This window comes from Procambarus clarkii, chromosome 32 (assembly GCF_040958095.1).
Source record: "Procambarus clarkii isolate CNS0578487 chromosome 32, FALCON_Pclarkii_2.0, whole genome shotgun sequence".
Lineage (NCBI taxonomy): Eukaryota > Metazoa > Arthropoda > Malacostraca > Decapoda > Cambaridae > Procambarus > Procambarus clarkii.
In genome coordinates, this window is record NC_091181.1 from 35,535,936 (window position 1) to 35,560,087 (window position 24,152).

The window sequence follows — 24,152 nt, forward strand, 5'->3', positions numbered from 1 at the left end:
CTCAAGAAAAGAATACTGTGTGGTATAAATGATTGAGTTGCTCAACGCCTCACTGATGAGTCGAAGGGAAGGGGAATAGTGAAAAATTAAGTGAATGAAGATGGCAGGACCAAAAAGAACAAGTAGAGTTACCACTTGAAAAAAATGTGTAAAAAAAAGAGAGGGGGGAGGGGGAAGGTGAGAGATAAAATTATAATAATACAAGATCAAGGAAGAATTTAAGGAAAGAAAGCAGGCATTATACACATCAAGGGATCAAAGCCACTACTGAAAAGACCTTCCTTTTCCTTCCCTCTTACCCCTCTCTTCCTCCTTTTCCCTTTTTCCACTTTTAACAGACCGACCGCTACTTTCTGCCCCAAGCGATTTTCCCCATCACACACACACACAAAGCGGGGGGAAGAAAAATGACATGATCACTACATACAAGATTCATAGATGCACTGATGAACTGGATAATAATTAAATGTTGAAGTATTAGCAAATTGATGTTAGCTCTAGTGACAATACTGCAATCAATCATACCATAAAGTAGCTTTATTATCATAGTGCCACATTAATCCATATCCAGCATGAAGGAGTTACAGGAAATACTAGATTTTTAGATATGTAAAGCTATGTAATGAGGGATAATTGCATTGTGTTTGTACATTCGTGCATTATTTCGCTCAGAGTTATGAGTCGTGGCGTTAATGATGTTGATGACTTCTTACAGGTCACGCGATCTAGTGTAACCTGTGACCTTAAGGGTCAACAAGACCGCCCGTGTTTGACCTGCGGCAGGTCACTCCTGCGTTTGACGCCACATGTAGTCTGTCATACAGCGCTGAGGGCCCTCGTCACACAGCGCTGAGGGCCCTCGTCACCCAGCGCTGAGGGCCCTCGTCACCCAGCACTGAGGGCCCTCGTCACCCAGCACTGAGGGCCCTCGTCACCCAGCACTGAGGGCCCTCGTCACCCAGCACTGAGGGCCCTCGTCACCCAGCGCTGAGGGCCCTCGTCACACAGCGCTGAGGGCCCTCGTCACACAGCGCTGAGGGCCCTCGTCACACAGCGCTGAGGGCCCTCGTCACCCAGCGCTAAGGGCCTTCGTCACACAGCGCTGAAAACCCTCGTTACACAACAAATGTTTCCATGTCACAGATGCCAGCCTCTTGGACAGCACTGCGAGAGTAGAAAATACCGATTCTTTAGAACACCTCAGAGATGAAACAGCCGCTGTCTGCGCTGTGTTATGCAGCAGCATCTTACCACAGCAGCATCTCAAGGAGGGGAAGGGGACACAAGGTGACTATAGAGGTGTCACCTGGCTTTCACAACGAGTCTTTCATAGAACAGTATACATATATAGCCCCTTCATTTCAACAGTATATCTTCAGTATGGTTAGAACACATTACTCTAACGCTGGAATAATGGTATTATATATTAATTTAATTATAGTTTCATTATTGTCATTAACGAAACAATATTCATTAAGAATCTTGCATTTTGTTTTATAAGTAATTACTGTATCAACCCAAGTCTAAAAAGTTCACTATTTAACAGAAGGAATTTCACAATACTAATTGAAATGGGTTCCAAGGAAATATTTATACATTTTTTTAATATGATATCGAATCTTTTAAAAATAATAAGCCAATACCACTCTCGGTGTAGCAAGAAAGGTTTTTGGATCAGAAAACCGAGAGTGGTGAACCCTCCCTCTCGCTAATTTGGCTTGGAAGGGCTAATGAAACTGGATAATATTTTAATTGCAACTCATTAGGAGAGGGGGTTTCTTGATTGCTGCTGCTGCTGCTGCTGTTGCTGCTGCTGCTGGTGCTGTTATTGTTGTTGCTGGTGGTGCAGCAGTTCAAACTGCTTCTCCTCCTACTGCTGCTGTATTGGATGGCTGCTTACAGTAAACAGGTGACAGAGTGAAGAGTAACTTTACTGCTACTGATGTTGTAGTGTCTTGGCTTGTAGAGAGTAGAATGTATTTTAATTTTGATGGCTGCAACATAGCCTTTATTGAAATGGGTTTCAAAAAACAAAAATCTTTTACCGTCTATTTTGTGAAGGTCCATGTGCATTATTAGGTAAATAATGTTTAGTTATGTTAAGCAGTTCTGTTTCTAGCGATATATATACAAACTGGAGCCAGGCATCATTACATGGAACAATTTGTTAGCTATTTGGGTCATGTCCAAGTAATTTGTGTCTGTTTTTTTACAAAAATCATGTAATATTTGCATTGGTTTTAATAGATCTAAGTGAAATTTGCTCTAGTTCTGCGGCATCCACTGTATCAGAACTCTATATCTTAGTGATTTTTCACTATTGTTGGCTCATGCAAGTAATTTTTGCACTGTTTTTGGATCATGCAAGTAATTTTTGCACTGTTTTTGGCTCATGCAAGTAATTTTTGCACTGTTTTTGGATCATGCAAGTAATTCTTGCACTGTTTTTGGATCATGGAAGTAATTTTTGCACTGTTTTGGCTCATGCAAGTAATTTTTGCACTGTTTTTGGATCATGCAAGTAATTTTTGCACTGTTTTGGGCTCACACATGTAATTTTTGCACTGTTTTGGGCTCATGCAAGTCATTTTTGCACTGTTTTGGGCTCACGCATGTAATTTTTGCACTGTTTTGGGCTCATGCAAGTAATTTTTGTACTGTTTGTATACCGGGAAGGTCGTCACACGCATCCGTAGACGTAAATAATGCAGTTCTATACACCCCGAGGGTCGTCACACGCATCCGTAGACGTAAATAATGCAGGTCTTCACACCTGAGGGTCATCACACGTGCAGGTAACAAAGGCAGGTTCTCGCACACCTGCGCAAGACTTCACATGCGTGCGTAGACCCAGGTTGACTTCCAACGTTGCGTTATGTGATTTATTCTACTGTGGGACGACCTTAATATGATACAGATTTCTTTATTTTTAACGACGTGGTCGGCATCCATATATTGAAAGGAGTTCGTTGCTATCAAGATGTAAGATATTAATCCAGACCAATTCTGTACATGGTCAAAGGTAACGCATACAGGGGCATACAGGGGCATACAGGGACATACAGTGGCATACAGGGACATACAGTGGCATACAGGGACATACAGTGGCATACAGGGGCAACATTGTGAGGCTCAACAAACCCTTGGGTTATAAACCCATGGAACCACCTACTCGCTGAAGGTATAAAGGTCAACACAAAGCTTCAGTTCAAAATCTAATAAGAAAAAGTCCCCAGGAAGAATGTGGGAGACCTTTGACAAGCTGTCGGCTTCCTGTTTATTCCCTTCAAGGCCACTAGAGATAGCGGCCCTCAGGTAAATTCAGGTAAATATTGAGGAAGGTCGTTACCATCAACAACGATGGTAACGAGTTTACCATCGTTAATATATAGTAAAGAGTTTTTGCTACACAACATACACGAGCATATTTGAGCATATACGAGTATATACGAGCATATACGAGAGAATAGATATAACACCATGTGACCTATAACGCGATTTGCTGTTGTCAGCAGAGCGAGCCGATATATTAAGCGCGCAGTTCCATTTCGTGTTAAAATGCCGGCTGGCTGTATCCTGTAACTCCCCTGAGTGACACCAGGAAAAATGAACTATTGTCATGCTTATGAAGCTCGCTATTGTATTGCGAAATGCTCTCTGGTCGACGACGGTAAAATTGTGACAAAATTCCCCTCAAAATCCGAGCGCACTGAGGCCAGTTATGCCTGGCTCTTATTGCCTGCTGTTGGAGGATTTTACTTGGTAGATAAAAGCCTTATTTACGGTACGAGAGAGAAAAGAATCCAAAAGATGGAAAAATAATAACAAAAGTTTCTTCAGGACAAAGCGAAGAAAGGGAAGGGAGGAGAAAGAGAAGGTAGTGGGGTTAAAAAGAAGGAAGAGGGGGTTTTGTGAGAGAGAAGGGGGGTGGTTAAGGGGAAGGGGTTAATGGGAAGGGGTGTGTTGAAGGGAGGGGTGAGGAGAGGGTTGTAAGGTTGCATTGCAAATGGCATTACCCGGCAAGCAACGGTAACTATATATAGCTTAGCCCAAAAACGAGGAAGTAAATTTCTTGATATCTTTTTCCATACTGATTTAAGCAGACCGGTGGTGGGGAGGGAAAGGGGGAACATGGAAGCATTAGCTGAAAATAACAGAGACTATCTTTAGCATTGACCAGCTAGAAACCTATCGCCGAAACTTTCAACTGGAATGAGCTCTTGTTTTAGCTGGGGAGAGCTGGTTTCTCCGCTGTGACAGCAGGAGAAACCTGTTTGATTTAGCTTGTGATGGACGAGTGAATTAATATTTGGTTGGAGTAAGAGACAGCAAAGTCCTATTGTCTGAGTGTTTATGAGTGCTGACTGAACAGCTCAGTAGAGTTCTTATGGCGGTTCAAATGAGTTGAAATCGCTAAGCTGTTAACCTTTAATTAAAAATTTAACCTTCAAAATCGAGAGTTTTATACGCAAACTCCGATCATATATATAAACAAGCATCTCTATTACTATAAATAGTATCCCCCCCCCCATACCTCTCCATTCAGTTGGCAGTCAGGATGGGCCTTATTAAAGAGCACATGAGTTGAAATTAGCCTTGAGCCATGTTATTAACGATGCAGGTAGATATAAAGTGCAGATTATCGATAACAAGCAGGGGATTCCCGACCATAATTACTCAGCCAAACATAATCTTACAAGGAGAGGAAAAAATACTTTTCTTGGTTCCGTTATACTTGGAAATTAATGGTGCTGTTATTTCCCTTAAACTAGGAGGGGGTCTCTCGGACGATCGTTTGATTGATTATGGTGAGTTTTAAAAGGAAAGCTATGTATTATTTGAATTTCTACTGGTTAATTTGTATCTACAAGGTTACCAGTTAAACATCTTGTAAGAAGCATCAATATTGATTAAAAATTTAATTAACTTAATATTATTATTAAATTTAAAATTTAATATTAAGCAATATTTTTAAATGTTGGTTAAGAATATAAATCTTAAAGTTCCGAATGGAACTTCCGACGTATCCAGCATTACAGCTGGAACATTTATACTTATAGACGATACTAGAATACATGAGGTAGGCACTTTATCTATAAATTTAAAATAGGAACCTATGGTATTTGTATTCATGAAATGAATCTAAACTCTACTTGAGAATGACAATGTTGTAAAAGCTTCTTCAATCGACTTCTTATAGAAAAAACTAAATCCTGAAATATTGCGGCTTTTACTGCATAGACTGGAATGCCCATATCCAACTCACTTTCAGGCTGCGTGTGATAAGCCTGAAATTGAATTGGATATCGACATTTCAATCTCTGCTGTAAAAGCCGCAATATTTCAGGAAATTAGGGAAGACAGAAAAGCAGTTACTGACACTTAAAGGCCAGAAATCACGACTATAAACAGCTATGACATATTTAGAACCGAGAATTATATGTACTGGCAGCATAAAACATCCACTAGACAGTGTGGCATTGAAATTGCCAGAATTAGGCTGGGATATTGATATGTATGGCAGGGGACTGCAGGTAATGAATCCCTCCAATGGTGAACATTCCAATTGTAAACTATGTGAACAAGAGCTGGGATATTCTTTCCAACACTATATCTGTGATTGCCTTGTTATCAGTGACTTCAGACCAAATGGTATGAGGTACTTTGAGCTCTGCAATTACTTCATACACTCAGGAATATTGGAAGATATTCTTGTGCTGTATCCAGATTTTGCTAATTTTAAGGCTAATAGATCAGCCTTACATTTCATGTTCTCTCCTGGTTCCATGTATGGCTGGCCGTCCTGTGAGGTGGGGATGTTGGATGAGCTTGTACCTGGTTTTTCATCTACACTGTGTGGTCTTTCATAAAGAATAGAGTAGCAGCACATTGCTGTGTATACCTAAGTTTGTTCACAAAATATTATTTGAGAGGAATCTTATAGAAACTGGAAAAATCATTAAAATATTATTGTTCCATGATTCAGTGCTTAGCTCTTATGAAAATCGTAAAGTTATTATTTAGTCAAAGTTAATTTAGTTTTGTATTGAGACAGGTATTTTTTCCCTTGATTCCATGTATGACTAACCATCCTGTGAGATGGGGATATTAGATGAACTTCTAGCTAGTTTTTGATCTACACTATGTAATCTCTCATATAGAATAGGGTAGCAGCACATTGCTATGCATACCGAAACTTGTTAATTAAAAAAAAAAAGTTAATTTGATGTATTTAATATCACTTTTTACTATAGTAATCTGACAAAAAAAAGGTGAAACTTGTCATTAAAGAAATTCATTATAAAAGTTTATCTCAAATGAGCAGGGTAACCATTATTTGATGAAAAAAATCACCAGAAAATTAATTTCTTGATCTTAAAAGTAGGACCAATTTGAGCATAAGACACTCTATTCAGTAGAGTATTAATTGTATTTTTCCTAAAAACATCCGGAATAATTGAATTAAAATTTAAACCTAAACCTACCCACCCTGTGCTGCAGTATCGTATGTATATATAAATGTTCCAGCTATAATACTGGATACGTCGGAACGTTAAGATTAGGATACTGGAACACCGGGGGAATATTGTTAATCGCTTAGCATTATCCAAGCTTTCTCAGAGATTAGAAATGATTGTAATGAAGTGAATTATTCTCTTCTGGAATCTGAAGTTAAATTCCTATGCACATGCACGAATGGTTAGTTGGATTTGAGAATTATGAAATCCTTTATATCAGGAAGCTGTAGCTTCAGTTGTACACTGTATAATTCACAGATGACCTTTTGTTTTCATATATAGGTCAAGTAGATTTCTGTATTTTTTTTTTATATAGTTACCCCCTAATTTGTGTCTTTGAAACTCATTTCGAGTGTTGACAATTTGTAATGTTATATTTGTTTTAATTAGATATATAATATAACTTTTGATGATCAGTTTTGTGCAATATATATGTTTCTTACAAGGTGTTTAACTGGCACTCTGTAAGTGGTTTTAAATCATTTGTTATTATATACGTTTTCTCTAAGTTTTTAGTTATTATTATAATTTTGAATTACCTTTGAGAATTATTGTAGTAGTTATCAAAAATTATTCTGATCGCTTCACGTAAGTTGAACCGAGTGTTTTGTATTGTAATTAGTGTCTCATTATATCTCTTATCTTTTAATATGTGATCTTGTCCAATATGAGTTTTTTAGATTGCTGGTCATATCAATTTAAAAATGTGTTTGTATAGTATTATTTATTTCCAATATAAGATCAAATCAAATAATACAAAATAAAACAAATTCCCGGAGACACAGGTATCCCATTATATATACATTTGCTAAATATATAAAAACTTATCTACTATAATTGCTTCCGAGATATTTTCAATTAAGTTAATGACAGCTTTCACTAAGTTAAGTGAACAGTTTACTGAAACGACTTTTTTTTTCTCGTTTTTCTGTCGTGGGAAATTAGATTTGATCCATTTTTAGAATTTTTAATCCTGAAAGGATGTTCGATAGTTCAATGTCTTTATCCTGCTAAAACCCAAAGCACTTTTTCATTAATAATTGAAGAGATATCAATCACTGTATCATAGTACCTTGATTAACGAGCCACTGTACCTTGATGTAACGCCAGCAATTGTATCAATATTAGACTTTGAACAAAGGCACACTACAGTACCACCGTCCAGTGGTAAGACATTTACCTTTGTTCTATTGTACATTGATAAAACACCTGCCATTATACTGCTGTACGTTGATAAAACACCTGTCACTACTGCAGTGCATTGATAAAACACCTGCCTCGATACTGCAGAATATTGATAACACACCAACCACCATCTACAGTCATTAAACCAATTACTCAATGAAAAATAAATTAATCACATCTAGGAATATTTTGTCTTGGGAAAATGATGCTCCAGCAATTAAAATCTTCAAAGTAACTTTCCATCAATCACAATTGTAATGGCAACGCTCCACCTATTTATGTTCAAGAGAATGTTTGTGTGAGATTGGAGGCAAAATGCTTGGAACTATTTACACTGAACTAGGCAAGATTCATGGTGATTTTATCGAGTGTCAGAAAGGGTCGTGGATGCTCCAGTGGCCTCATGAAGAATGGGGGATGGGAGAGGCAAGGACTTCCTCAATGCCCCCTTAGCAGGATGTCTGTGTAAGTGAAATATTCATCTCAGAGTCCGTAGGCTTTATCACTTGTAAAACAGATGACAGGAGCAAACTCTGTGAGCAGGAACTGGGGCCTGTTTTCACGCCCCAGTTCCCAGGAGAGAAGACTCTTGGTTCAGCCTTAACGACCATTAAACCTCTCGATACCAGTTCCTCCTGGAAGAAATGTGACGGGCGGAACAAGCGACCTGACCACACAACGCCAGTATCCAGACCCCCAGTTCCTCATCTGTCCGGATTGATACTACGCCCAGCTCACTTAATTATCTCCCCGGGGTCACAGGGAAGTTGAGGATTTGTTTTTTTCCGTTTTCCGGTCGAGTCTTTTGGAGGGCCGTTCTCAAATACAGAGACGGTGTGGGGCACCGACTTGGCTGAGAGATGCTGGGAGTTGGCGGGTCTTGGGAGAGTTCCTGGCATGCCCTCTGGCATTGGTGGCATCTGGCCACCATCCGGTGGTCGATGTAGGTTGATGCTTCTTGTTTATTATAATCATTCAGCCGACAGACGACGCGTATATAGTTGCCAGGTTTTGGGTTTCACGGGAACGACGGGGTCTATCCGGCCCTCGTGTCGTTGTGGCCTCAAAATCGACAACAACAACGACAATAACAACATCTAGCCACAACAAAAAAACAGCTGAGTAATGACGCCCTGTGTTTGATTGCTCATTATCTGGCAAGACGATATTACAACCCCGAGAGGGCAGAAAATACAGAGATTTAAAAAAGTTGATTTTTTCTCCTAATCAAATACTTGTTTTATTTCCAGTTATTTACGACAGAGGAAGGTGTCCGGTGGTTTTTTTGTATGTGTATGTCTGTTACCTGTTATGTATATACTGTACCTTGTATTTGAGTACACACACACACACACGCACACACACACACACACACACACACACACACACACACACACACACACACTTGACGAAAGAGCCAGAGCTCAACCCCCGCAAGCACAAATAGGTGCTTGGGGGAGGGGGGCACCCATCGGGGGCCTCGTGGCTGAGTGGACAGCGCTTTATGGTCGTTGTCCTTAGGGCCGGGTTCGATCCCCGACAGAGGAAGAAACATATGGGTAAAGTTTCTCTCACCCTCATGCACCTGTTTATCTAGCTATTAATAGGTACCTGGGAGTCAGACAGTTGCTACAGGCTGTTTTATGGGGATGTGTGTGTGTGTGTGTGTGTGTGTGTGTGTGTGTGTGTGTGTGCGTTAGAGAAATATATATGTAGAATATATAATAGAGGAAAAATTGATTGGTTAGAAAGGCGGGGTCCAAGAGCTAATAGCTCGATTCTGCAAACACAAAAGTAAATAGTAAATACACATACATTCTCCCTCCCATTCTCCCTCCCATTCTCTCTTTCTCTCTCTCTCTCTCTCTCTCTCTCTCTCTCTCTCTCTCTCTCTCTCTCTCTCTCTCTCTCTCTCTCTCTCTCTCTCTCTCTCTCTCTCTCTCTCTCCTTCTCATTCTCTTTCCCTCTCTTCTGATATATTTTCCTTTATCTTTATTTACCTTTAGCCCCCCCCCCCCTCTCTCCCGGTCTCTCTCTCATTTACAAAAAATACTCGAGTAACTTTGAATCAACAATATCAATGTTGGTTTAACGTCGATAACAGAAATAAATATATATATGAAGGAAGTCTATCGAGATTCAAACCAACATTTCAGAGTGAAACGTTTGAACATTTCTCGGACAGTGTTACGTTCACGACCTCTGTTCGAACCGTCAAGCTGTAAACGTTTATCGCTTAAAGAGTAAACGTTTAAACGTTCTCGTTTAAACGAAATACAATCATAAATTATATATAAAGTGCCCACGTACTTCAAATGCAAATAATCCCTAATATATATATATATATATATAAATGAGTTTATCATTGATATATTTAAATATTTATATATTAAAAATTGATGAGTGTGTCTTGAGGGGGATGTCCGCAGCTTTAACGAACCTGGCCTGAGAACGGGTTGATTAGAGAAGACACAGTTTGAACAAAAGAAAAGAGCGAAGCACTGTTCAAGCAAATTCGATACGCAATCAGTTTTGAGTCATGGCGTGAAATTACATGCATTCACTAATAGCATGCCAGGATTAACGAGCATTTGTTTCGTTTAAGCAAGAGGATATGAACTCTTTTCATAAATTTAGTTTTGTTTTAACTTTGATGAATGATTCCTTTTAGTCACCTGTTTTTTTCCATTTATTTACATTTATTTCATAATTAGAGTTCATAACATTTTGAAAATTATATTTTGTTACTTGTTCATTGTATATATATATTCGGCGTGAATGACCTCCCTGTTGAAGTATCATTCTCACCATGAGAGAGAGAGAGAGAGAGAGAGAGAGAGAGAGAGAGAGAGAGAGAGAAAGAGAGAGAGAGAGAAAAAGAGAGAGAGAAGGGAAGGGAACTATGAGGAGAAAGCACCAAGCCATTGCGACTATATACCACAGGGAAGGGGTCAGGATAAGGATTTGGGATGGGACGGGGGAAAGGAATGATACCCAACCTCTTGGACGGTCGGGGATTGAACACCGACCTGCATGAAGCGAGACCGTCGCTCTACCGTCCAGCCCAAGTGGTTGGGAAGAAAGAGAGAGAGAGAGAGAGAGAGAGAGAGAGAGAGAGAGAGATAAACCACCACTAAGCCTGACAAAAAATGTATAAAATTTAGGCTCTGTGACCTAGCCTGTGGGTCAACAAAGGCGTCACTGACGATGACCTCTATAAGAGTCTCCTGCCTTACTAAAGCTCTCACAAAATAGAGGAAGCTCTTTACCGGGTGAACGAGAGAGGTGTCAGTTGTCGACCTGGAAGGCAAGAAGAAAGGGCCACTCTTATTTTTATATTCATGAGTGCTGGCTGGCTTCAAAGGGCGAGAGGAACATGAGGAGAGAGAGAGAGAGAGACGGAGACATAGCGAGAAAGAGAAAGAATAAAATGTACAGAGGAAGTGGGGGGAGAGACAGAGAGAGAGAGAGAGAGAGAGAGAGAGAGAGAGAGAGAGAGAGAGAGAGAGAGAGAGAGAGAGAGAGAGAGAGAGAGAGAGAGAGAGATTGAATTAGAGATAGAGAGAGAGAGAGATTGAATTAGAGATAGAGAGAGAGAGAGATTGAATTAGAGATAGAGAGAGAGAGAGAGAGAGAGAGAGAGAGAGAGAGAGAGAGAGAGAGAGAGAGAGAGAGAGAGAGAGAGAGAGAGAGAGAGAGAGAGATTGAATTAGAGATAGTGATAGAGAAAAACCAACCAGAAATGGATACAAAGAGCTCGATAATAATTATAGATTATTATTATTAACATCTTTATTGACAAAATTAATTACAATTTTGCCTAATTTAATAATTATAGAAAGCAAAAGTTGATACTTCTATAATTCATTTCTATGTATTATAAATAATGAGAGAAATTAGAACCAAGTTAACAGTCGTGATAATAGTCTATTGAGAACTTAATCTATTCCACTCAAACCATCGAGACCATCCACGATGGTAGATTGATCTAAGGTCAACTGCGGAGGGTCAAGGGGTTTGAAGGTCAAAGGGCGAAGCCCTAGCGATAAATCACAAAGTATTTTTCGTGTTGCGTTTTATTTCTATTTCTTTTTTGGCTTTTCTCTTTGTTCTTTTCTCCATATTTCCCTGTTCTCTTTTCTACATCACTTCTTCCGTACCTAATTTGTCTTCCACTGTCGTCCTTCGTTGGTAATCTTCCTACTTCTTGCTTTTCCGTCTATAGTGAACGAGGGATGTGAGCATCACTCACTCCTCCGTGTCCTAGGAACTCACTCCTCCTCCTGCTATTCAAGCTCACATTCGCTGCACAGAGAAGGTTTTCACTCTTATCACTCGACTCTCGTTCTCCACCCCTCCCTCTGTCTGCTCTCTCTCTCTCTCTCTCTCTCTCTCTCTCTCTCTCTCTCTCTCTCTCTCTCTCTCTCTCTCTCTCTCTCTCTCTCTCTCTCTCTCTCTCTCTCTCTCTCTCTCTCTCTCTTTGCTTCCTGCTCGAGCGACACATCAATAATTCAACCCAACTGGCTGTGGAGGAAAGAGTTTTGTGGTCGTGGTAATGATGCCTTTGTCGTGGAATGTGCAACACCTGTCCCAGACCACAGAAGAAGGTTCACAAACAGCTGTCTGTATACCTGTGAAGGGGGATTTCACACACCTGTCTCCAAACCTGTGAAGGAAGAACCTTCACACACCTTCGTTAAAAAAAAACGCACACGCCTCCCCTCTGCATCTGTAACAAAACTCTCACACACATGTGAAAAAAGATCTCCTAGCTCTTCCTATACCTGTAAAAGTCCTCAGACACATCTGTCAAAAACATATAGTGTTCATATGTGTTTCTAGGCTCCTTCGACTTTGCTCAGGTGTTCCTAGATTGCATAGCAGCAGTTCCAACAGTGCTCAGCTATTTCTGTTTTGCTCAGCTGATGCTGTTGTCCAAGGCTGGTATTGCCAACAATTATTTATTTTATATTGCTGAAATGTCACAGTTATAACAAACAGACTTACACGACGGTAAGGATAATAGATATCAGGATATCAGCTATAGATATATACCTAAATATATATAAGCAAAACAGATATCAGGTGTAAATAGTTTTTGGGGATGAAATTATTTGTTTCACTAGAAAAAATAATTTTAAAATGTGGTTAGTGAGTGAAAAGGTTATGAAGGATGGTATAGATGACATTATTTGTGTGTTGACAGGAGGTTATACTGTGAGAGGACAATATTACACTCCGATTTCTTCTCATAGCGAGATATTACGTGAATGTGGTCTCCTTGTGCTCTCAATAATGTAGTTTGAGTGAAGTTTAGTGACCGTTCTTTGGTTGGGGTTTTTCACACAGAGGGTGATCTTCTCCATCACCTTGCATGGTATACAGGTTAAGGACACTGGCCTGTTGTTCAGTGCCTGAACTACAGGCCAGTGTCCTGTAGTTCAGGACCTGGGAGCTAGACAGTTGTTGTGGAACTGCTTCCTGTGTGTGTGTGTGTGTGTTTGTGTGTGTGTGTGTGTGTGTGTGTGTGTGAATGTGCACGTGAGTATGTATGTGTCACCTAAATGAAAGATCTCAAGCATACACTCTCTCTCTCTCTCTCTCTCTCTCTCTCTCTCTCTCTCTCTCTCTCTCTCTCTCTCTCTCTCTCTCTCTCTCTCTCTCTCTCTCTCTCTCAGCGGTTAATCCCCTGACTGATTAACTAACATTATGTGCTACTAGAGTGTCGCCCAAGAAGTCAGGCCGCTGAGGCATCAATCAATACATGTAGTGCTCTTGTGAGGCAAGTGGGGCTATCAGGTAGGTGACCAGAGGACGGTGGGCTGGTTGGTGGGCTGGTTGGTGGGCTGGTTGGTGGGCTGCTTGGTGGGCTGGTTGGTGGGCTGGTTGGTGGGCTGGTGGGTGGGCTGGTGGGCTGGTTGGTGGGCTGGTTGGTGGGCTGGTTGGTGGGCTGGTTGGTGGGCTGGTTGGTGGGTTGGTTGGTGGGCTGGTTGGTGGGCTGGTTGGTGGGTTGGTATATAGAATGGTTGGAGGGTGATATGGTTGGTTGTTGGGTTGGCATGTTAATTGGTTGGTTAGTTGGTTGATTGATATGTTGGGTGGTAGGTGGGTTGGTTGGTTGGTGGGTTGGATGTTGATTGTCTTGCTTGGTAAGTTGGTGGGCTGGTAGGTTGGTTGGTGGGCTGGTAGGTTGGTTGGTGGGTTATTTCTTTATTGGAGTTTTGGTGATGTTGTGTATGGTGGGTTGGTGGTCTGGCATTTGGCTGGTTAAGTTGGGTAGTTTTGGTAGGTTAATCGATTGATTGGTCCTTTGGATGGCTGCTTAGATAGATAAAAGGTTGGTTGGATGATTGGGTAATTGGTTGATTAGTTCATAGTGATTCGCGGATCAGATTGGAGTTAAGTGACGCGTGAAAAGCAGGATAATTACAATACTATTAATGGCTCAAGGGGATCTCAAAATCGTCCCTCTCTCCTCCTTCTGTCTCTCACCTACCCTCACTGTCTCTCACTAACCCCTCTCTGTCTCTCACTGACTCCTACATGTCTCTCACTGACCCCTCTCTGTCTCTCACTGACTCCTACATGTCTCTCACTGACCCCTCTCTGTCTCTCACTAACCCTCTCTGTCTCTCACCAACACCTTCCTGTCTCTCATCTACATTTCTCACCCCACAACGACTCCTAACTGTACTACCCCGACCCATTCCCCGTCTTTTCCCTAGCGAGCCTCTTTCCCACCTTCCCCAAATCTTCCCTTCCCATTCCAACTCCAAAATAACCTCCCATCCCGTTCCACTAACAACAATTCATTCCCTCCACTCATCAACCCGCCCAATTCGTTTCCCTAACAACCCCACCCTTCCCGTCCCACTAACAACCCCCTCCCCCTCCCGTCCCACTAACGACCTGCCCCTCCCCACAGCAAGAGGACAAATGAGGAGGAAATACTATAATTGGCAGTATTAGCATTGATCACACGCCGTAAATTTTGCAATAAAATTGCCAAATCCATCTATTAAAATGGTGCCAGTGGCCTATTTCAACCATTTTTGTACAACACACATTCTGCTATATATATATATATATATATATATATATATATATATATATATATATATATATATATATATATATATATATGAATGCATATATGTATACATATATATATATATATATATGTATATATATATATATATATATATATATATATATATATATATATATATATATATATATATATATATATAATCAGACACTGCCGGGGAAGACAGTATATCCAAAAGGCGTATTGTGACGTACCGGAACACGCATAAAATTGGATTTGAGCCTTTGCCGGGATCACGCTGAAGGGGTGAGTGAGAGAGAGAGTGTGTGGAGGTAAATAGCGTGAAAGAAACCATACACTTGCTAGGGGAGGAGGATCTGAGGTCAGTCAGTGAGGAATTATGGATCTTCGAGGGGAATTTGATGTTCAAAAGAACAACATTTATTGTATTCGCATATGTGAACTTCTGCTCGATTGCCCAAAGAGCCTGACCAAAGAGCTAGAGCTCAACCCCCGCAAGTACAACCAAGTGAGTACACGCCTGTCCTCATATTCCTCTTGGTTGACGTATAGACATATGGGCCTAACACTTTCTCCTGGAAGAATCATACCTTACCTTAGAATCTTACATGTAACAAACAAGACCATTTAGTGAACTATCAAGCTGCGGAACACCCATTATTTAGTCAAGCTAACACATAGCATAAATTACGAAGAGATACAGTGACCATTTTAAAGCACTGTAGAAAGTAGCTAGCGAGACAGTCAGTCTCTTAGAAGCCGAAAGGAGCACCAAATGGCTACTCTAGAGAGATAAGAAGAGCATTGCTAGGACTGAAGGGATAGAAAAACGCTGGAAAAGAGGAGTGGATCCTGACAAAGTCGCAGATGGAAAGGGGGCAAAATCGAAAAGGTTTACAGATTAGTGGAACACAGGATAGAGATTATAAGGCCACAAACGAGACAGTCAAAGAAACGAGTCTTGGGGGAGGACAACACACTTCAACATGTTCCAGATTACATGGACTAATTCTCTAGTGGGATGTGAGAGAGGAAGATAGAGCTGCAGTTTAAAAAAATGAAATGGAAGCGCAGGGACGAATAGGGGAGTGGGGGCACCTACGTCCTTCCTCTTCACTTCTCCGAAGTCTTTCACAATTGTAGTTAAAAAATCATCCCCATTCATGGCATGGGATGGGGCGTTTCCACCCCATCCCATGTCCTCTACCCATACTTCTCTCTCCCACCCTTTCCTTACCCCTTCCTGACAATATCCCTCAACCGCATCCATCCTCAAATCCCTTATTCAACAGTCAATCAGATTCAATTTCCATTTACTCAGCCTGTCTTCAATCCTTCTCAACTACCTCACCAAACATTACCCCACACCGAGAACTCACCCAGGAAGCCAGAAGATAGTGAAACCTATACGTGAGAACGCCAAACAAAGAGTGCTTAAGAGTCATGTACTGTACACCATTATAGATGAGATTAAAAGGAAGGAGACTGAACTCGAAAGAAGGATAGACGAGTAGAACCTGGATGTAATTACACTCCTCCAAGACTATCATGTCATAAGATAGAAGAAGGATTGGAAAAGAGGAAGTGGAAGAGGTCCTGTTGATTGCAATGGAATGGCACACAAATGCCTATCAATCACAGGTTGCGAAGAATTCACAGAGTATATAGGAGCAGCCATAACACAGGTAGGACCCAAGACAATAATAGGAGCCATATACAACCCAACACAGAATGACAGTGTTGTTTTGTATAACACACAAACAATAGGGGGGCAGCTATTTACTAGCCTGGGAAAAGAATTGCCTTGTTTGGAATGGGTACTCACTCTTAGTAATGTGGGAGTTTAATCATGGCAAGAGAAATTGGGAAATAGGAAACTTAACGCAGACACAGGTACGTGGAAAGCTAATTTCATGAAAGCAGTAACGAGAAACTTCATTCATCAACATGTGAAAAAGAGTCACGATAACAAAATATAATACTGACCCAAGGAACTTGACCAGATATTCAATCTGAATGAGTCAGACATAAAGAATGTCAACTTCGAAGGCTTTTTTGGGTAATGATCAATCCCTGTTCATTTGCATTTGAGTGTCCACAGGCAGTAAGAATTTATTGCTCTGGAAGAATATCAGAACGAAATCCTGCATACCTTAGCAGAAAGTATTAGGAAAATAAGAGACTTTCAGTCCAGAATTCCATGGTAAAGCTCAAAGGAGAATACACGACCACAACTTCTAGATAACCTCTCTGGCAATAAATGCATAGAAGCTGCTACAAATATGGCCCTGTCGAAAGAGAGGACAGTGAAAAGCCTCAAACTATAGTCCATAATCTTACCAAGGACGTACACACACACACAAAACAAATTGATGAAAAGAGGAGGCTGCGTGAATCTCTAGAGAGAAAGAGTTCTCTTAACACAACAACATCTTGAGTTTCGGGATGACAAATCCAGATGGTTTGAGGAAGGGGGGGAGGGGGTTGTTGTTGTGGTTTCTCAAGGTAATGGATTTACTCTGAAGACGGGCACGAGGTAGAGTCCTTATCACCTTATCACACGTAACAAAGCTGGAGAAAGTACAGAGGTATGCTACTATATACCGGTCCCAGTGCTGAGAGATGTGAGTTACGAGGAAAGGCGACATGTGTTAAACCTCACGTCACTGGCAGATAGAATAATCAGGGGAGACATGATTATCTCATACAAAATACTCAGGGGAATTGACACGGAACACGAAGACCTTTAGCATGGTTGTGTGTTTATACGAGCAAATGAATACTGATGAAAACTTAGTACCCAAATGAGACTTTCAAAGTTGACTTTGGAAAGATTTATTGAGTTACAGAACAGTGAAAAATGGATTTTTTCCGTATTCTGAAGAGTTGAAATTCTCAATAATAGTAAAAAATAAACAATAGCATCACTTTTGTTGGTGCTTCCTTCTTAGACAATTGGAATGCATTAGGCAGTGATGTGGTGGAGGCTGACTCCATACACAGCTTTAAGTGTAGATATGATAGAGCCCAGTAGGCTCAAGAATCTGTACACCAGTTGATTATCAGTTGAGAAGCGGGACCAAAGAGCCAGAGCTCAATCCCCGCAAGCCCAATTAGGTGAGTACAATTAGGTGAGTACACCCACACACCCACACACATACACACACACACACACACACACACACACACACACACACACACACACACACACACACACACACACACGCACACACACCCATAGAAGTCGTAAAGGGGTCAGGGGGAGACGAGCCTCCCCCTGAAGCAGTAATGGGGGGAGTAATGGTGAAGATGAGCCACATTCCCCACTCTCTCTCCCCATTGTCGTCCGGCTAATGGAGACGCTAACGAGGAAATAATGGTCTATTGAGCAATTACTTGGCAATTGTGTGAGGGGGGCGGCCTTGCCACTTGGCCTCACTCCTCGGCCTGTCTCTGTGTCCTGTTGTTATATAATACTCTAGCATGATGCACATGCACACACTTGGGGCCTCACGGCTGAGTGGATAACGCCTGGGCCTCGTAGTCCTAATGGTTCGGGTTAGAATCCCGGCGGAGGTGGAAACAAATGGGCAGGGTTGATTTCACCCTGATGTCCTGTTCACCTAGCAGTAAATAGGTACCTGGGAGTTAGACAGAAGCTATGGGCTGCTTCCTGTGGATGTGTGTGTGCGTGTTAGAGAGAGATATATGTAGTAGATATAATACAGGAAAAATAAGAGTGGTTAGAAAGGCGGGGTCCAAGAGCTAATAGCTCGATTCTGCAGACACAAATAGTAAATACGCACTCACACGCAGTAATGTCTACGCAGTGACGCACACAGTTAACGGTCATAACATGAAAAGTGAAGTACACACATGACCGCATACACGTACATAAATTCATACAAATTTATATATACACGTACACACATTCATACGAATACTATACGAACACATACACAGAGCTACTGTACGAGAGAGAGAGAGAGAGAGAGAGAGAGAGAGAGAGAGAGAGAGAGAGAGAGAGAGAGAGAGAGGAGAGACTTGAATCAAACACGTTCTAGAGACTACTACATATTTATGGAGAGAGCTGGCAGTCGGGCCGGAGGGGGGGGGGGGAAGAGGGGGGGAGGGGGGGAGGGAGAGAGGTCGAGAAATGTAAAAAGATACATAAAATATGAGAGGTAATGGAGCAAAAGGAGAAGATACGAAGAGAGACAACACCCCCCCCCCTTTCATTCATACAAAAGAAATCATCATGAATATACATATTCGCAGCTGTGTCCAGATCGCCCGTAAAATAATACACAAAATATAATACACATAACTAGAAGGAAAGCTGGAAATACACGTGGGTAATTTTTTTTTGATCTACGAAGTTATGAAAGAGAATAAGGCAAGCCGGATTAGGTAAGCTGGATTAGGCAAGCCGGATTAGGCAAGCCGGATTAGGCAAGCCGGATTAGGCAAGCCGGGTCAGCTGAGACGACCTGTTTTCACATAGTGTTTTAGATTACATAACACGAAGAACATACGAATTACGGTCGTAGTTCGAGAAGGACTAATGACCCCATGCGAGAGGGCATCTGTCTATATCTAACTGTACTCACATGTAAGTCTAACCTACGCATGAAACAATGCAATGAGCCCTTCCCGCTCCCCCGTCTAATTCCCCCCCCCCCCCCCTTTACAATGAACGTTTATATGAAATGAACCTGGATCAGTAATTCCTCTGGGCTTCGGCAGTAGTCAGGGGGGGAGTTGAAATGTCCAGTTTGGCAACAGGATGCTGCTGCTTCTGGAAACTTTCCTTTTTAAGACTACTCATAGCCTAGTCGAGAGAGCTTCGAGCTTGGGGTCCAGGGTTCGAGACTCAGGTAAATGGAATGTTTATTTCCACGTAAGTGTGGATGACAATTTATATGATTTGCCATGTAATAAACAACCCGATTTCCAAACTAATCTTTACTCAAATCTTTTCTCCGAATCTAAATTTCTTAAATGTTTATGTTGTGATTAAAGCCTAACAATCAGTAAGGACACCACAACAGCTTACGAACTAACCAACAAGTATACTTCAGTCCTGAATATCGTCCAGTATACACCAGTGTTAATCAGTTGAATGACGGTTGAGAGGCGGGACCATAGAGCCAGAGCTCAACCCCCTCGCAAGCTCAACTAGGTGAGTACCTTGCGGTTTACATCCTCTCATATAATACGTCTCATTAGCTGCGTTATGGTCCCCAACGTCCAAGATACAGTTTACTATGCAGAGCAGCAGTTTACAAATATCGACGTTTTCTGTGGATCAGGACCTGGGTTTCTGGGGCCAGATTCACGAAAGCACTTACGCAAACACTTACGAACCTGTACATCTTTTCTCAATCTTTGGCGGCTTTGTTTACAATTATTAAACAGTTAATGAGTTCCGAAGCACCAGGAGGCTGTTTATAACAATAACAACAGTTGATTGGCAAGTTTTCATGCTTGTAAACTGTTTAATAAATGTAACCAAAGCCGTCAAAGATTGAGGAAAGATGTACACGTTCGTAAGTGCTTGCGTAAGTGCTTTCGTGAATCTGGCCCCTGGTTAGGTTAGCACACTGTATTTTGTACGTTGAGGCGAGTCAAGAAAACGGGCTAGTATGTGTGTCACTTGTCGCAAACTATTTACAACCCTGTAGTTAATTGATTGAATGCTGTCATTACGATGGGTTGAGGGCGCCGCTTTGCACTGGAATTTCGGATTTTTTTCCTCATGCATTGCTCTATATTCTTTTTTCTCTTGCAATTGCGTGTTGGTTGCCGTGTTGTATATGAATGTTTTTGTTGGTGTTATGGATTTCGTTGTGAAATCCGTGAACGTATTGATATGTTCGTGAGTTTGTACGAGCATGTCTTATCTGATCATCGATATTGACTTACGTATGTAGATAGATATAATTACTTTATTGTGTTGATTGAAGTGGATGTTATTTTGTTCAATACAATATGCAACTTTGTCAGTCAGAGGGTTGGTTACTCTGACTACAGCTCGATGGCTCTTGTCCGTTCTGGTTTATGCCTTGTTTCAGACTTATGCACCTGTTCAACAACCATCTTTTGTTCATTCTACAGTTGGCTCCTCTCCACCCTACAGCTGGAATGAGTCCGGACAGGAGTCAGTTGCTGAGTTTTCTACAGCTGGGTTTTACTTTCTTTCCAAGCTGGCTCATGCTTTGCTCGAAACGAGTTGACATATATTAAATAAATCTCTGATCTCTTTGCGATGAAGCGAGTTTCCTTGACCAACGCGGCTGTTGCACCAGTGGGGGGACATGTATGTCTAGTGGACGTTAATTACAGGAAAAACTACTTAGTTCTATCATTAGTGTGGTCATCCTTAACTTCAAGTATGGCAGGGAAAGTGCCACTATGAGTGGCATCATTAAATCCTGGTAAGCGAGAGCATTATGAAATTAGCAACAGTAACAAGGTTGTTTGTTAAGGCTCTATAGTAATAATAAGCAGTATATTAATCAATAAAAACAGGTCATGTTAACAAGAGCGAACAGTAGTTTAAAGTTAACTATAAGAGCAGCTCCCGAGAGAGGAGCCAATGAGGATGCTGGATTTAGTGCTCTGATGGAAGTAATTGCAAATGACGGAGATAATCTCTAGAGATCAATTAGACCAGGTGATGTAATTAACGCTAGCGGGCAGTAATTACACATAAATTAATAGGGAAATTTCCTAAGAGGGCAATAACTACAAGTGGATTGGTCTGATGCTGTAAGCAGAAGGGGTTTAATTACAGATTACTAAATTTAAATTGACCTTACAAAAAAAATGCATTCGCAGTGAAAGTAATCACTGATTATTATAATATATCCTTCAATGACGACAGAAACGCCTGACGTCTACTGTAGTAGCTGAAAAGACTCTACGGGCTCACCATAGCCCGTGCTACTTGGAACTTTTTGTTCCAAGTAGCAAATCTTAAACAACAACAACAGGTGAAAAATCTGAGAGAAGGAAAAACTAATAAGAGTCTTAGGAAGAAAAATCCGAAGTCTGTAGTAAGATTAATTGCGAGGACTAAGCGCTAAGCCAGAGTAATTATGTAGCACTTGGAAAAGATTTGAGGATACATAGCTATGATTTGAGGATACATAGCTGTGATTTGAGGATGCATAGCTGTGATTTGAGGATACGTAGTTGTGATTTGAGGATACATAGCTGTGATTTGAGGACACATAGCAGGAATATGAGGACAATGATCTGGGATATTTGCACGATTAAGAAAACGTCCTGCAAGGTTCCTGATATAAGAGTAGACGGAAAGAATAACTTAAGGAGTCTATGGGAAGAGTCCCATAGAGTTCCAGGAACGAGTGCTCAAACCCAAGTGATTTGAACCGGTTTACATACCTGTTGTTGAGTGTGAATGTGAGTGTGTGGATGGGAGAGTTGGGGAAGGGAAGGGAGAAGAGCAGTGATGCTCAGTAGAGGCTCCTTCCCACAAGCATCTTTCTTGCCTCTCCCTTGACCAGATCCGCTGATCTGGATGCTGTTCTCATCTCGGCTCGTTTGCCCCTCTACCTCATCAGGAGGACTCAACAGGGGATGATGATGAGGACAATCTCCTGAAAAATAAAATAGAGAGGGTACTGGTAAATAAATATGGGGTGAGGTGCCCTACCTAAGGAACGCCTGTTCATTGCCTCCCTCATAAGTGTCACACGTACAATAATATCATCATTGTTGGAGATTTAAACTGTAGCAGAATAGACTGGGTTGTTCAAAAGTATATTCAGAAGTTCAGCATTTCTTGACGATCCACCACGATTGCTTCCTTAAACTATTTATTTATGAACCATCAATGGAGGCCAATATTCCATATATATTGCTTGTTATCAGAGAAAACAAAATTGCTAATGTATTATTATCAAGCAAATTAGTAAATTGTATTGAGTTTTGACAATGCATGGAAAAGAGATTAGAAAATGCTGCATTTCTATATTTCTGCAAAGCAGCTTATATTGGGTTCAGACTGGAATGGAGGATATTAGATTGGACATGCATATTAAGTGACAAAGTTCAAGAATTTCCCTACATGAAAAAATACACTTTCACAAGCACTTAACAAAAAGCTAAATTAGAAACTACTCCCTAAAATTCATTTAGATAAAGCTTTAGTGATTTTAAATATATCAATAATCTAAGTTTCTGAAAGTTCACAGAAAAGCAAAATTTAATATACTGAAATCTAAAAGGGCTTACCATAGGAATCTATGATCTAAATTACAATTAAATGATAAGCAAGAAAATAAAATCCTCAAGCAGACGACGAGTCACAATAACGTGGCTGATGATATAATGACAAAACCACACGTTAAAAAGTGCAGTGCAGAATTTTGTCAGTTTAAGACAGATAAACCATAGATAGTTAGATAGACAGATAGCCATGATAGCCTTCATTATGTAGTATCTCTCATTCTGTCTCGTTTAAAAACTAAGACTAGGGATCATTAGGTATATCATTGGGATTCCCAGTAAAACTACAAGGAGGAGCTGTTATCCTACCTCACTTCATCTTAAGCCTGTCCCTAGAGACTCATTTACTGACTGACTGTACGGACTGTATGGCTTAAAAAGCCATACAGTCATACAGCCATACAGATGTAGGGCTGTATGGCTATAAAAGATACTTGGTTTACCAAGTATCTTTTCAGAGTCAAACTTCATTCATAAAATGTTAATGTCATATCTGAACTGAAAGGTTTTGCCACATTTCTAAGCCTGTCCGATTTGCAATATGCTATCTAGTTATCCCATCCCCTGTGTTCTCTCTCTCTCTCTCTCTCTCTCTCTCTCTCTCTCTCTCTCTCTCTCTCTCTCTCTCTCTCTCTCTCTCTCTCTCTCTCTCTCTCTCTCTCTCTCTACGTGCATCATGATGTACCAAGCTTTATTTTTCCCTCGCGGACCTAAAGCGTCTATGTTTAATTCCGTGTCATGTAATCGGCTTTTGATAGCGCTGTCATGCAAATTTGCCTGGAGGTCCCAGGTCCCATTATCCGGTCAATTTAATCTATTTATCTAAAAGAGATAATAAAGCAGAGCTTGATAAAGCAGGGAGAGGCGGCTCGGGGCTTGTTTGAGCATGTGGTAATGATTTTGTCACTGCTTAATTGTGTGGTTGTTTGTGTGTGGTAATGGTTTAGTTATTACGTAATTGTGTATTACGTAATTGTGTGGTATTACGTAAATTGTGTGCATTACCACACAATTGTTGTTTGTGTGGTAATGGTTTGGTTATTATCTAATTTGGCGCTTGTTTGGGGTGGTAATAGTTATGTAATTACCTAATTGGGCGCTTGTTTGAGTAGGTAATGGTTTTG

At 40.9% G+C, this 24,152-nt stretch overlaps 1 protein-coding gene across 1 annotated transcript in view; it reads right to left on the reverse strand.

The window, feature by feature from the left end:
* LOC123750749 (leucine-rich repeat and immunoglobulin-like domain containing-NOGO receptor-interacting protein 4) overlaps positions 1-24,152 on the reverse strand; it is a 56,196-nt gene that overhangs the window by 15,823 nt on the left and 16,221 nt on the right. Inside the window, exon 2 of the mRNA XM_069335229.1 lies at positions 22,183-22,397. The gene's annotated coding sequence lies outside the window, so the exon portion shown is untranslated. The remainder of the gene's footprint in view (positions 1-22,182; positions 22,398-24,152) is intronic.